At 27.1% G+C, this 15627-nt stretch overlaps 1 non-coding gene across 1 annotated transcript; it reads right to left on the reverse strand.

The window, feature by feature from the left end:
• Positions 1-2135: 2135 nt before the first annotated feature.
• On the reverse strand, positions 2136-14734 carry LOC122269574 (uncharacterized). The gene is made up of 3 exons (XR_011637857.1): positions 14103-14734; positions 13557-13647; positions 2136-8635 (listed from the first exon to the last, which is right to left on the reverse strand). It is a non-coding gene; the product is annotated as an uncharacterized protein (transcript).
• Positions 14735-15627: the final 893 nt, after the last annotated feature.

Consider the following 15627-nt stretch of genomic DNA (forward strand, 5'->3'; position numbering starts at 1 on the left):
TTACTTTCAATTCGTTATAACATATTAAAATTTGTAAATACACTTTTCGTGTTATAACCATATAAATCGAGTTCTTGTTTTTAATTTTATCTCTTAAAAAGATTTAATTTAATCATGGGTTTCATTGGCTAACTTACTTGAAAACAAAGAAAACACAATATTCGGCTTTCAAGAGCAATTTAGATAAATTTTCGAACCGATGAACTGGAGACAAATTGAAAAATATATTAAGTTTTCATTTTTCTTTTCCTTTCATTGTTTTGACTTAATTTTATACTTCACGTTTTTTGGTAAATTGGTTACGATTTATCAATTCACATTTTTTTAAAAATTAGTATTTTTAGAAAATCTATGAATAATTTATTTAATTCTTACAAAAAAGACGTAATTTGTTTTAAACCAACAAAATTACCATTTTTTATTTATTTAATAGTTCATTGTATTCTAAAACGTAGAATTTGCTAGTATAACTCATTTTTAAGATTAATTAATAATTTTTATTAATATATTTAAAAATGTTTCATACTTATTTCTTCATTAATAACTTTTAATATAATAAAAATTAATTCCTTATTATTAATATTTTTTTATTTCTTTTTATCAATATTTTAAATCATTAAAGATTATTTCCTTTTTCAATAAGAATTATAACTTTTTATTAATAGTTTTTTTTTAATTTATAATAAATATTATTTCTTCCAGTAAATGGAATTTCAGACAGAATGAAATTTCCTTATTTTTTATTCCAGCATTTAGTCTTTTCATGTTTTTCAAACTATTATCTTAATGTTATTTTAAGCTATTTGGTTTCTGGTTTTTGTTTGAAGTTCCAAGCAGAATTAAAAAACTGTGAATTAAATTTTCATTTTCTTTAAACTAAAAACATATTTAGTTAACTTTAATTATTCAAACAAATTACCTTTTTTAATGCTAACTATTTAATGACATAATCTACTAATTTGTTTAAATGATGTATTTTAAATAAAAGAAGACAGAAAGAATTAATTTTTAGTGCAAAAACAAAATTAATAAGGCAGAAAATGCTATAACATGGTGTTTCTCTATTGTGTAAATAGCTTTATTAAATACAAAATTTAAACAAGATTTTATTAAATAACATGATCAAATTTTTTTTTCACTTTAATTTCTGATAAACATTTGACTTTTAAAAGCTAAATTAATAAATCATTGAAAATATTTGGAATTTTAAAGATAGTCTGATGATTTTATTCACAGAAAAATACAGCTAACAAATAGATTAATTTTTAGAAATTTTTGAAAGAATGCTTTCTCTGGAAAAAATCTGTTGAATTTTAAACAAATTTAGGAGTGTATGCAAAAATAATTCATGCTTGCAGAAATAGATTTTTAAAAATATTATTGATCTTTAAATCCTGAAAACAATATAGAAATAACCGTTAAGAGCTAATAAAAACTGTATGAAATAGTTAACAAAGTTCATTGAGAAGAATTTTATTTACCTGAAAGAAATTATGTAATAAGAATATTCTTCCTCTCAAGTTTAATTCAATTTTTTCTTTTTAATTTTCAGTAGAAGAAATATTTAATAAAAGTAAGAAAAAAATCGAATTGGAGTTTAGAAGCAATTTTGGACTACTTCCAAAATTAAACTTGTAGTTTAAAATTTTGTGTGCTATCAGTATCTTGACAACCATTTTGCATAAAAGTTCTTTTTTTAAAAAAAAAATTCCTCTAAAGATAGTAATATTTCACAATCCATTATGTTTTTTTTTTTTTTAACCAAATTATTAAAAATAAATTGTGAAAAATTGCTACATGAGTAGTATTTTAAAGCGTTTTTTTAAACATATTCATTACATGTCAATACAACTACAAAATGTTTAATAAGTTATCAAAAGATTTCTTCCTTATTAAAATTTTAAAAAAGAAATAAAAGATAAAAAAGTAAAGTTATGAAATGAAATATAGAAAATTATTAAATTGAGGAAAAGTAAACAAATCTGATTATAAAGCAAAACACGGTCCCTCTTTTTATAGGTATAAATTATTGTAACAAATGTAATTAAATAAATTAAGCTACGAAACAAGTTTACAAATTTGTGTGTGGTATTTAGAAACATTTCTAAATGTATAATTATAAAAAAGTCTATGTGTGCAGGCAAAAGAAAAATTTATTTTCAAAAAAATATAAGGAAGGAAATACACACTTTCAAGATTTTTAAATACAAAATTTATTTATTTATCACAATTGCATAATAAAAATGAATACCTGATGCAAAACATATAATGTAAGTTAGTACAATTTGTAAAGTATCTAAAATTCATAAATTGCTCTTTGGTTTGTATTATTATAACTTTTAACATTTCAACAAAATATTTATTGAAAAATATTAATTAAAAAAGAAAAGATCACAATTCCATTGTGATCATGCTTTCTTCAGAATCATATTATAATCTTATAAGAAGTGCACCAAGTAGTAACAATTCTATAACAAAATACTTTAATAATTACGGAATAATCCTCATTTCAGAGAAATGAAACCAAAATTTTGTTTTAAAATTTCAACAATTTCTAATTTCATAAATATTTTAAGTTAAATAAATGATTTTTGTTTTTTAAGTATTAAAATCAGGTAAAGATTTAAACATACATTTTAATAGTCTAAGAAAAAACTAGGCAGTACAAAATGTCAATATAAAATATATTTTGTACTAACCATAAAAATGTTATACAGAATATATTTTGATTTTTGCACTTATTATTAAAATATATATGCTAAAAATATTTTATTATTCATATTCCATTTTCCCAACCCTTCAAATAAAAAAAATAATAAAAAATCATGTAATTAATCTTTCATTCAACAACAAACATTTTATTTGGTAATCATAGTTTTTTTTAAAAAAAGAAAAATTTTTTAATTTTTTTTTTTTTACATGACAAATATAAACCAAAAAGTTTAGGTCAGTATAAATAATTAAGGATGAAATACCAAGAAAGAAAATATTATGGAAAGATGGCAATAAACGTATATAGTATTTCTATTTAAAATATATATATATATATATGTATATATTTCAAATTTGTATCACAGGAGTTTTAGCAAATCAAGATGTCACTATATTTTAAACCAAGTGTGAATTCCGTATCATTCTGTGAAGCAAGCAAAATTTTATCAATGTGTTGAAAAAGAAAAGTACTATAGTAAAGATATTAGAATGTGGGCATTTTTTTGCACAATTAATAAAAAATATGAAAATTAAATAAATTTAAATGCAATTGACATACTAACATGCCTAAACAAAGGAAAAAAAACTGAAATGCATTTCATTATAGAGGAAACAATTATAGTTTTTCTGCCTAGAATAAAACTGAACTTCTTAAACATGATCCTGATGCAAAAAAAAAAAAAAAAAACTTTCATGCCATTAGTTCTGAAATCTGTTTTATAAAAACCGAACTATAGATAGAAAACTTTATATAAAATGAATTTTAACACGTCAATTTGATTAAAATTGGAAATTTTTACAAATAATTGTAATAGATGTTACAATTATTTAACTGGAATCTCAATAACTGATTACTAATACTGACAATTTAAAGACAAGTTATTTTCCATGTATGATACAAGAATTTCCCAGGTTTATGCAAATAATTACAACTTCACCTGATTTTTGGAGTTAATATAGAATTCCCTGACAATTTCAGGTTTTCCCTGACCCGCGGGAGCCCTGTCTAAACCACTAAGTAAAAAGACACAATAAAACCCTGCATTCCATAATCCAGCTCACTAGTGACAGACCACACGTTTACCCTAACAGGTGCAAACAAAAAAACAAAACAAATGTAAACAAAATATAGGAATTTAAAGCCGATAACATTCGTTGAGTGGTGCAATAGGCGTTGTTGTTACATTAGATTGATAGATAACTGTGTAAAAATTATGAAATTATGTTAAATGATAAAGACCAATTAAACTTTTAATAGTTAATCAAACTTTAATTTTAAAAGATCTCAACATAATGATATTATAAAATTATCAATTAATTTAAAACAATATTTTTAGCAGAAAATAAAAGGAGAATGAGACTTAGTATTTAAGATAATTAGTATGTATAAAATTTGTAGCTAATGCTCATAAAAGAAGCAGTAGAAAATTGAATAAACAGATGAATTTGGGATAAAGAGCACAAAACGAAAAACAAGAACATGCTGAAGAGATCAGAATTTTGAGAATATTTTAAAAATTTAAACTATAATATTTCACAATGTATTGATATTAATTAAGTAGAAAAGTTTGTCCAACTTCAGATTAAATCTGAAATGATATGTATTTTTATTGCAATGCAAATACAGTACAGAACCCGTTATCCGGAAATCAGAAAACCGGAACGAAATTTGATAAATTTTCCGGCCATTTTTTAAAAAAAAAATTTTTTTTTTCCTCATGACATTTTAGGATTTTTCTTCTTTTTTGAAAGATGTTTACTTTACCATCATTTGGGAAATAATCATTAGTGTATTACTTCGTCGTTTTTCCTTCTCTTTAAGATTATTTCCAACTATTTTTGTTTTTTTTTAGTTGGGTTTAACAATAAAAAAACGGCTTTTTGTATCGATTCAGAAAACCGGAAAAATCAGTTATCCGGAATAGCGATGGTCCCAATCCGGATAATCGGTTCCCTACTGTATTTAGCACTGTACAGGATGACTACTTTATACTGTAACATTCCAAAATAATATGAATTAATTTTAAACGTTTGGTAAAACTATTGCGCTCCCACTATTCCAGTGAGTGGTACTTTATATAAGTGCAGACGATTTTAGTTTAAAGCAAAATATTTAGAATGATTATTAGCTTTTCTTATTAGTTCAAAATATTAGTTTTTCTGCATATTACTATTAGTTCAAAGTATTAGTTTTTCTGCAGATAGAATCTTTAAGCAAATAGAATCTATTGTATTTAATAGAACATTTATATATCAAACTATAAATCGAATATTATATACTAATAGCTGTAAAGATCGACCCAGGTTTGGTTATCCTTGCACAGTTCGTACAAAAGAGCACATTAAAGAATTCGTGAAATGATACAAAGAAATCCACTACGGTCTGCTAATAAAACAGCTGCAGGAGAGAACATGAGTTTGAAAACTATGCAAGTTATATTAAATGAAGATCTGGGTTTTTGCGCTTATCGCAGAAGAAAAGTTAAAGGTTTTACAACTGCACAAAAATTAAAAAAGTAGCAAAGATGGAAGAAATCGCAGAATCGACACGGGAGCAAAAGCGTTGACAGAATAATCTTTTCGAATGATAAAATATTTCGCACGGAACAAAGTTATGATGCTAGAAATAATGTTGTATATTCAACAACCTTCGATGATATACCTGAAAGCGTTCGAACTGTACAACGCTTTCAGAACAAGAATTCTATAATGGTTTGGGCTGCAGTATCAAATAACAGAAAATTTCCTTTGAAATGCACCAGCAAAAGAGTAAAAATCTATGCTAAATATTACAAAGAGAAAGCATTGGCAACAGATTTATTGCCACATGATGACAGATTGCATCCCAAAAAGGATTGGATATTTCAGCAAGATTCTGCACCATGGCACCGAGCCAAAACAACACAGGTCATGTCAATTGCCCGGAGTTTATCAAGCAAGAAAATTGGCCCTTCTTCACCGGATCTAAATCCTTTAGACTACGATGTTTGGGGTATTCTAGAGTCTAAAGTTAATGCTATAAGCAGTACATAATTTTGGACTTTCTCAGAGCTTTTTATTCAGGGTGGCCACTCAAATCAGGTTTCAAATTTCCCTGATTTTTCCAGGTTTTCCAGACAAAAATCTTAAAATTTCCAGGTTTTTGTTTCTTTTTCTTATAATGTCTAGGATGTGTACAAGAAAAGTGTCTATATTATAAAATATTTTATTCACAATGTTATTATTTTTTTAAACATATCATTTTGAAAGAAATAATTTTTGACAATTTGGCAAGATTTTTTAATGTTTTGGTACAAAATTTTGAATCAAAAATCATATATTGACCAACAAAAGAGTAAAATTAAATATTAATATATAATTGGTTCTTAAAAAAACCTTTTTTTCTTAAATTAAAATATGTTATAAAAGGTTCAAATGAAATTAAAAAAATTAGCATTACTGCAACAATTGTAATGATTTGTTGACAAACATTGCTGTTAGCGATTGTAAAAAAATGTGCGATGGGTTGGTTTGCTGAAAAAAAAAATTCACAGATTTCTTTGAATGGGAGTAGAAAAGCTTTCAGAAAAAGAATGCAATATGAAATCTATTATTATTAAATTATAACCAAATAACTTTTGGAGAATTTATAAAGTTGAAAATACAAAAACATTTTATCAAAATTACCACTAAAGCATCAGAACAAACTTGAGAAATAAATGGAGCTATAATTGGGCTGATGCCCAAGGACAGAATTTAAAAACAGAAGCTAATATCCTAATCCCTTTTTCCACCTCCACCAGAATCTTTCCTAAATTGCACAGTCCCATAGCGGTCAAAGGTTTCTATATTCGTTTAGCAACAGTGAGAGAATTTTATGTGGCATTCTAATTTAACAGAGCTGTAATGGAGCAAATTTTGATGCAAGCAAAGTATTGCTAAGTTGATGATATTTCAACTGCTTGGCAATACATTTCCGTTTAAAAAAAGGGATGAAATAATTTAAATTAAGAAAATTAGTAAATTATTTAAATTAGTGAAATCAAAAAAATTATCAAAGAAAAAATTTCCAGGTCTTCTTTAAAATTCCCTGATTTTTCCAGGTTTTTATTCAAATTTCCCTGATATTTCCAGGTTTTTTCCAGTATAAAAAAATTCCCTGATAATTCCAGGTTTTCAAGGTTTTCCAGGTGGGTGGCCACCCTGTTATTGCATGAATGGGACAAATAACCTCTTAAATTGATTCGTATGGTCATCGGACAATGGCGTAAAATATAAGCTTTAGTAATCGATAAAGATGGTGGTCGATTCGAATAAATTTCTTTCAAGTAAACTTACAGTTACAGTGTTTCTCATATTTGTAACAGTATTTTGGAGCCACCCTGTAGTATTACAGATTTAGTATCTATTAAGACAATGTGTATCTTCTTTAAGCATTTCATTTATGAAATACAAATTTCATAGAATACATTTTTTCAAATTTTCGCAAATCTCTCAATGTATAGACAGGGTGCGTAGGCAGATTTTTCAACAAAAAATAAGCACCTTTTAAGTACTTTTTAAGAACGTAAACATATTTTTAATCACTTTCCAAAAAAAAAATTTTTTTTTTTAATTAGGACCCGTGCAGTTATAAAAATTAATTTTTCTTTCTATTGTTTAAAGTTCTCAATTTATAAACATAAAATCAATAAAATTCAAAAACATTTTCAAAAACTTTACATAATCAGGACAAAATAACTAGTTTCTGATAAATATTGCAGAGAAAATTGTGAAAAATCAAGCATTTTTTGTGATTTAGAACAACAATCAACAAGGCAAAGAAAAAATTTATTCTAAAAGACAAAAAATTAAGCACTTTTCACAAACCGAAAATAAAAAAAGCACCTTTAGGATCTCTTAAAAAATGTAAATCAAAAATAAGCACTTTTTAAAAATGCTATGCACCCTGATATGAAGGTAAATTGGAATTAAAGACTGAATTAGAAATGCAAGTAGTTTCATAGCAAAAAAAAAAAATTTAAAATACAACAATATTGCATAACAACTTCAATAGATAGATTTCATAGATGAACAATACAATTTATAAACTAACAGTAAAAAGAAGAAAAAATTTAAAAAATAACAGCCTCATTTGCTTTAATTATTTTAAGACTTTTCATCAATTCATCAGGATTTATTTGTTTAAGATTTGAATACAAATCAAATGACTCTTCCTCATTTTTTGTTCCGTTTAAATTTCCACAATCAGATTTAACAGCACTAAGTGCAGGGTTCGCATCATACAATAATTTTGTTTTTATGTGCCTAATTCCATTCACATGAGAATGAATTTGTGAAGAACTATTCAATATAGTGTTACAACATTCACACTTATATTGATCTTCAAATCTTTCAATATATGGAGGTAAATCAGAACTAAAGACTGGGTTAGATATATTTTGATTATATGTAACAGAGGACATTTTAGCATTATTATGATCGTTTGCTGGTGGACCCACATTTTCAATTTCCATCTTTGTTTCCCTGCTAGAAATCAAATTATTATCATAAAAAGACGTAGCTTTCTTTATATGTTTAGCTCCTGCCACATGGCTCATGATTTGTGAATCACTGTTCAGTGGTATGTCACAGCACGCACATTTATACCCAAATCTATGTTTTTCAACATATTGAGGTAGGTTGGATTCCAGATTTAAACTAAAAGTAGAAAACTTTTGTTGAGTGGAATTTACATTTGCTTCAGCTTGTTGCAGCACTGGTTTCACTGCTTTTAAACGTGATTGATGATTAGCTCCATAAATGTGACTCTGTACTTGACCTACACTATTCAGATGTGAAGCACACAAATTGCACTGGTAAAATGTGCCTTTTTTCTCAATATATGGATCAGGACTTTGATATTCCATGCCAAGTATGAAGCAGATAGAAATGTATTTCAAGACTAAAATAAAAATGTGGTTATTTTAAAAACTTGCATATTTCTGTCAATAAAATAAAAAAGTAATTTAATAATTGAAATTATGAAATAACTTTGGCACAGATGGGATACTGGGATCCCTTTTATATATATATATATATANTATATATATATATATAGACAAGTAAAAATATAATTTGGTATCTTTTAATGATAAAAAACTATCTGATAGTTATGAAAAAAAATGTTTCAGAGTGTCGGAATTACACTTGTTCTAAAATATAAAATACAAAAAAAGCAGTTTGAAATATTTGTTTTCATTCATATTTAAAAACGTATCATCAAACATATAATAATTGATTTAGCGAATTAAAAAAAAAATTATTTCATACTGAATTACTGTTTCACTCAGATCTAAATAATTGCAAATTAAAAAAATTATTGTTTGGAAGTGAACCATGTTTGGTAAATTTTAACTTCAACGCAACAAGGGTGTCCAATGCGGAAATTTATAACAAAAAAAATTATTAAAATGCTAAATATAATATTTTTCACCTATTTTGACCGGTATAATACAAAATAATGAAAAAGTAAGAAAAATAAGTTAAATTAAAATTCCGTATTAAATCAATATATAATCATAAATTCAAATTTTATAATTCAAGTAAAATTATAAACTCTGACATCTACATTTTCATATGACACAGGAAAAAGATAGTTTTCCAAAACTAAATTATTTTTTCACTGTATGGCTTGTGCAGCATAATTTAAATACAGAACAAACATTTTCATATTTCTGAACCCTTTTTAAGTTTCTTCACCTGTTGTATAATATAGTAGTTAAATTTCATTTTTCAACAAAAAATATATTATAAGCTAAAAGCTTTTAAACATGCTTTCAACCTGTTCTTGAATGCCTAGAACATTTTTAATAGATCAGTAGTTTGCTCTAATGCACCATGAAAAAAAAATTTTTAAAAGAAAAATACACTTTAAGCATATTTTTCTTAAACTTGTTAAATCCTTATAAAATGGGTGTCACGGATGTTTAATTTTTCAAAGGGGTGGAAGACCAACAGTTACAACAGTTTTCTAAGCTTCACACATTCAGAAGAGAAAAAAAAAGGAAGACATTTTCTGTCCGCTAAAAATAAACGAGCATTCTTTTTTATTTCTTGACTTGTTTTTAACTTAGTTGAATTGAAATTGATGATCATCAAAGAACATTTTCTCTATTTGTTAAAAGTATGAGTAAGGATTTTTAATGATTTCAAATTTTTAAGGCCTTTACTGACTATCTTCCGCATCACTGATGCCTATACCTTAAAAAATATACTATAATATATTTCAAAATCATTTTATAATTTTTTTAATTAAAAAAAAAAACCATCGATTATTATGCATAAAATGTATTTAAAAACATAATCAAACACTACAAACTTTCAGTTTTCAATCAGAAAACAAAAATTAAAATATACTGAAACACTTGTTTGTAAGCATGTTACAATAAAATATCATCGAGGTGAAACACTTAAGTATAGATATTAAAGTTTGTTTTTACAAAGCAATTTTTTTCAAATAATGATGGCAGGCATAGTATTATCAAAATAAATTTCTACTTTTTAAAATGAAAAAATAAATAAATAAACCATCTATTATAATGCATAAAATGTATTTAAAAAGACAATTAAAATGCTACAAACTTTCAGCTTTCAATCAGTAAACAAAAATTAAAATACTTAAACACTTGTTTTCAAACATGTTATCAAATAATGTTGAATAAAATCAAAAGTTAAAAAAATATTGTGAATTTCAATTAAAAGGAGAGAAAAATGCATGCAATAATTATTTAATAAGCTTCGTTCCAAAGTGTATAAAACTGTTTATCTAATGGAATAGATAAATAGGAGAAGAAGTATAGTATAGAACTGTCTATTACACATGGTTTGGCAGGTGAGCATTTAGAATCGCTCTTCAGAAATCAGAATCAGTATATCATAATTTAAACTTAAATTTAAAAAACTTTTATTTTCTATTTTAATATTGGTAATGTAAGGAATTGACAAAAAAAAAAATTAGAGTCTACATTAAATTGAAATAAATTTTAAAAAAAGAAAAAATTACAAAAAAAAAATCTATTATTGATCTTTTTTAAACATAAGCTTAGATTTTGTAATAGAAAATAGGTTTTCTACATGTCATAGCAAATGAAAGGTGCTCAAAAGTACTTTCAACTAATAAATTTAGCTCCCACAAAAGCTAGAGGAATAGCCAGTTTATAACTACAGTACAAAGCCGAATATCTGAATGTCCGATTACTGGAAGGGTCTATTTTTCACACACTTTTTAAAAATCAAAATAAACAAAACCCTTTTCTTTTTTCTTTAAAAAAAAATTAATTCTTGCAATTTTGTATAAAGGGATAAAAATCTTAACATTTTCCATCAAATTTCATTTCATTTCAAATTTTTCATGATTTCTATTAGACTTCAAAATTTTTTATTTTAATCTGATTTCTGTTGTAATCTAATAAAAAAAAATAGTTATTTTGAAAATAAAATTGAGATTCGCTATCTCAGAGGTATTTCATGTCAGTCGAAAAAAAAACAAATTTTTCTCTCTCTTTCGCATAAAAAGATTACTACCACCAAGAATCACCTACTCAGTTTTAGAATGTGCAAAACTCTTGCATTATGAAAATATTGTGGATTTGAGATGTAAAGTAAGCAATAAAGTGATTCTTTAAAAGTGTGTTTCAAAAAACACGTACAGTAATAGTATATATCAAAAATAAAATGGAAACATTAAAACTATGTGGAAATTCCAAATAGTTAAAAATGTGATCGACAAAATGATCTTAGTACTGGACTATACAATGTCATCTGGACCATTCGAATACGTGCAAGACTTTAAAAACCTTGTGAAAATCTGTGTCAGTAACAAAATTGTGATAATAGAACTATATGGTTTTATGGGTGAATTGCCAATAATCCAGTGCATAAAAAAGTGACTCTTCAAATGGGTGATTTGAAATTTCCCAAGTATGACAAGTAGCATTAAAAATTTTTTTAAAAACTATGAAAATGATTGACAGTAACTCACAAAAATGGAATCATAAATCTTTGTGTGGTTGCGGGTGAATTACCAATAATTGAATACGTAAAAAAGTGATTCTTTGAACGTGGGATTAGATGTTCGTTGAACGAAATAATACCATAAGGCTTTAAAAACCATCCAAAAAACGATTAAAAAAACAACAACATGGATTAGGGCTGGAATCGTGGATAGTTGAGAAATTATTCACTGAAATGTGTTATTCGTGGCCTTTAATAATCAGGGGTATGTGTGTGTGTTTTTTTTAGAGGCACCTACTTTGTGAAAACTTAGATATAATTTGTGAAAATCAAAAATTATGTTAAAAACTTAATAAAAAAAATAGTGAAACGTATGAAAATATATTAAAAAATTGTCACTTTAAATAAAAATCATTTATGACAGGTAAATTTTTGTACATTTTTTCCCATATGAAAGATAATTTTGCTATTGTAAAATCGTGGGCTGAAAATTGCATCCAATTTTAAAATTCCACAAAAATCATTGTCCATAGTTAAATTTCAACTTGAATTTAATAAAAAACATGCATTTAACAGTACTAGCACTAAAAGTTGTCTTTATTATGAGAACATTTTCGACTAGGTCATACAGAAAAAAGCTTCAGAGAAAAAAAATGTTTCATAAAAATAAAGGTCTGTCAGAATAAATTTACAATAGTTTAAGATAATGTTTGAATGCTTATAATAATGTTCGAATTTTGACTTTCTGTAAAGTTTACAAAGGAAGACCCTCGTTGTTTCATTTTAAAAAACTCGGCTAAAAAAAAGCTCGCTTTGATATGGCGTGAGTGGTTAGGTTTACCATATTGCAGTATCTGACCATACATGTGCTACCTTTTCGTAAAAGACATCTGGCAAAAAAGCCCCACTTTTCCCTAGATTGCAACGAGAACAGGGTTTGCATGAGAACTTGCTTTATAAGTATTTTGTGAAACTACCATTCTTCCTAAAGTTGAATTTGTGAAGGTACTGCTAAACGGCAGTAAATATACCCTGGACAAATCCCTGATAATGACGCATAAAAATAGTGAAATTCTAAAAATCGTGTGGATATCAGTAACAATAGCTGCTAAAATAACAATTGGCAAATGACGTAGATTTATACGTTGAGTGAAATTGGAGTTAATTATCTTCTATTAGTTATTTTTATTGAACAAGGATATTTTGATGTTTTTTTTACCTTGAAGACCTAGTATCCAGAAAAATCCATTTTCCCGACTAGCTGAAGTCTGATGGTTCCGGATATGAGACTTTACACTGTATATTTTCTTGTCCGCATTTATAAAAATCACTTATTTATGCAAACATTTCATTTCTTGTAAGAAAAGTAAAAAAAAGAACAATAATGGTACAAATAAATTCAAAATAATAAGAAATTTATGTTTTAAGCCATTTTAAGGGGGGGGGGGAAGATGAGCAAAAAAAAAAAAAACATTTTTCTGCGCCTTTCCAAAAATTATTAAAATTTTGCATTTCACACAAAATTTGTGAGCAATCACATATCCAAATATAATGTATATACATACCCTCCAACTGCTACGGAATTTCCGTAGTTTCAGAAATCTTCTTTTCAGATGGTAGCAAAATTAACGTCTTAATATTTAAAAAAAATTAATTTTAGCGGAACTTGTCCACTATTACTTATAAAAGTGCAGGCCATATGGCTACATTCTTAAGTTCTGATAAAAGTTTTATGAGAGATCATTTTGCTTTAAAAATTTATACTTTGGTTCGCTACCACTAGAAAGAATTATTTTCAAAATCTTCATAAGTTGGAGGGTATGTATATACACAAAGCACTGAAATGTAACTTAAGTTAAATAAATAGCTACCACAAAAATTTATCTCTGGTTTAAAAAAGATAGGGTTTTCTTCTTTACAAGAGCTTCTTCAATGCAAACTTATTTAAAGTAGCAGTCTTAACTATAAAGTAATATAAATCAATCAACAAATATTGTTTAGCACTAAATAAACAAAAAGAATTACATTTTGGAAGAAACAAACAAGTGTTAAATCTAAAACTGTGAATATCAGTGATTTTTGAATTAAACATTCTTTAAAATAAAAAACGAAAAATATTGCTTCCAATAAATAATACTTAAATATTATTTAAGTTTATAGATTATTAAGTGTTACAATTTCTAAGCTTTCTCTTGCATAGAAAACATATTTAACAATTAAATTTTAATTACAGTTTTGATATTTTATAAAAATTCAATTCAAAAGTTCATTTTTGTGAATTACAGTTTTAAATTTCGACAATTTAGCTCAGCTCTAATTAACGAATTAACTTTATCCCTTAGTATAAAAGATTTCGACTGTCTTTGGTATAAATAAACATATAGTATAAACAAACAAATTGGAAATAGAAAATATACTTCGCTGCACGAGCACTATTATACTCCAGTGATTAAATACATAAACATCACATTATTATCTAGATTTTTGCTTAATAATCTGTAGTTTCAGCTTCAGCAGGCTTTAGTTAGTCTCAATTTTTGGCAGGACTCTAAGCGTCCTATAAAGTTGAATTTGATCTATTCAATTTCAATAAACAAGTTCAAATTCCGTATTTCTTGGCATATTTAGTCACTGAAGTAATGGATGATTGACTGATTGAAAATCTATGGGAAACAATAACAAACATTTTAAAACCAAAACAAATTTGGAAAACTTCCGGTGTATTCCTCCGCTTATGTTATGCGAGGCGATGAGTGAAGTGAACAGGCGTAATATTCTAAGAAGTTGTTGTTGCTGTTGTTAATTTACGTCGCACTAGAGCTGCACAATGGGCTATTGGCGACGGTCTGGGAAACATCCCGGAGGATGATCCGAAGACATGCCATCACAATTTTCATCCTCTGCAGAGGGGATGGCGCCTCCGCTTCGGTAGCCCGACGACCTGCACGCGAAGTCGAGCACTTTACGGTAGCACAGTTTAACGAGGACCAATACCGCACACCTTCGGTCCCTACGCAGACTGATCCAAGTGGTCACCCACCCGCACACTGACCGCAGCCAGTGATGCTTGACTTCGGTGATCTGCTCGGAACCGTGTCTTAACGATCAGTCCATTGCGGGACTAATAAGAAGTTTCATTATTGTGATTAGTGTTTAAATGTACGCGTAGTTTTACCATTCATAAGAGTTTTCTGCAATTTATAAATTGTAACAGGTCGTGAGCCGAAAACTAATTTAAGAAAAGTACTATCATAACATAAATTAAGTGTAAGGTTTGCCATGTCTTAAATTTTCCCCTTATTTGGCTATATTAGTGCACAATATATCTTTTCGCTATTTTTTTGATAGAATCAGGGACTAATATAGGGGATAAGGACATTTAACTTTCCCGGGGGGGGGGTTTAGAAAAGCAACACGCTTTTGACAGACCGGTTTTACGCACAAAAAGTGACGTTTGCGTCGTCGTAGTGATTATTTTCTGACATCTCCGCCGTACCTTTGCATTGCACGTAATCAGTGTTGATCATTAAAAAGCAATTTAATTTAAATTCTAAAACTTTTTCATTTCCGTAAACCAGTATTCGCGATCGCAACGAACTATAGGGGGCGTTGTTGTATGAGACGCTTACCTGCGATTTCCATATGAACCGTCATTCAGTTACTCTGGAGACGTCGTTAATGTAGCGTGTAGCATTGCAACGTTCCTTCTTTAATGTGGCTTATTAAATTTAAAAAAGAAAAATGCTTGATCTTCTTTCTTGTACAACCGAAAACAAAATGGTATCTCTTTTTATTAGAGAAGGAATATCCAAAACACATCGGAAAAATATTTGTACATTAACAGAAAAAAATATGTATATTCTTATAAGAGTTAAAACCTAATGCCCGAGAAATAGTATTACTAAATTTAATGATATAACATGAAAGGCCCATTTAAACTTT

Source organism: Parasteatoda tepidariorum, chromosome 10, assembly GCF_043381705.1.
Source record: "Parasteatoda tepidariorum isolate YZ-2023 chromosome 10, CAS_Ptep_4.0, whole genome shotgun sequence".
NCBI lineage: Eukaryota > Metazoa > Arthropoda > Arachnida > Araneae > Theridiidae > Parasteatoda > Parasteatoda tepidariorum.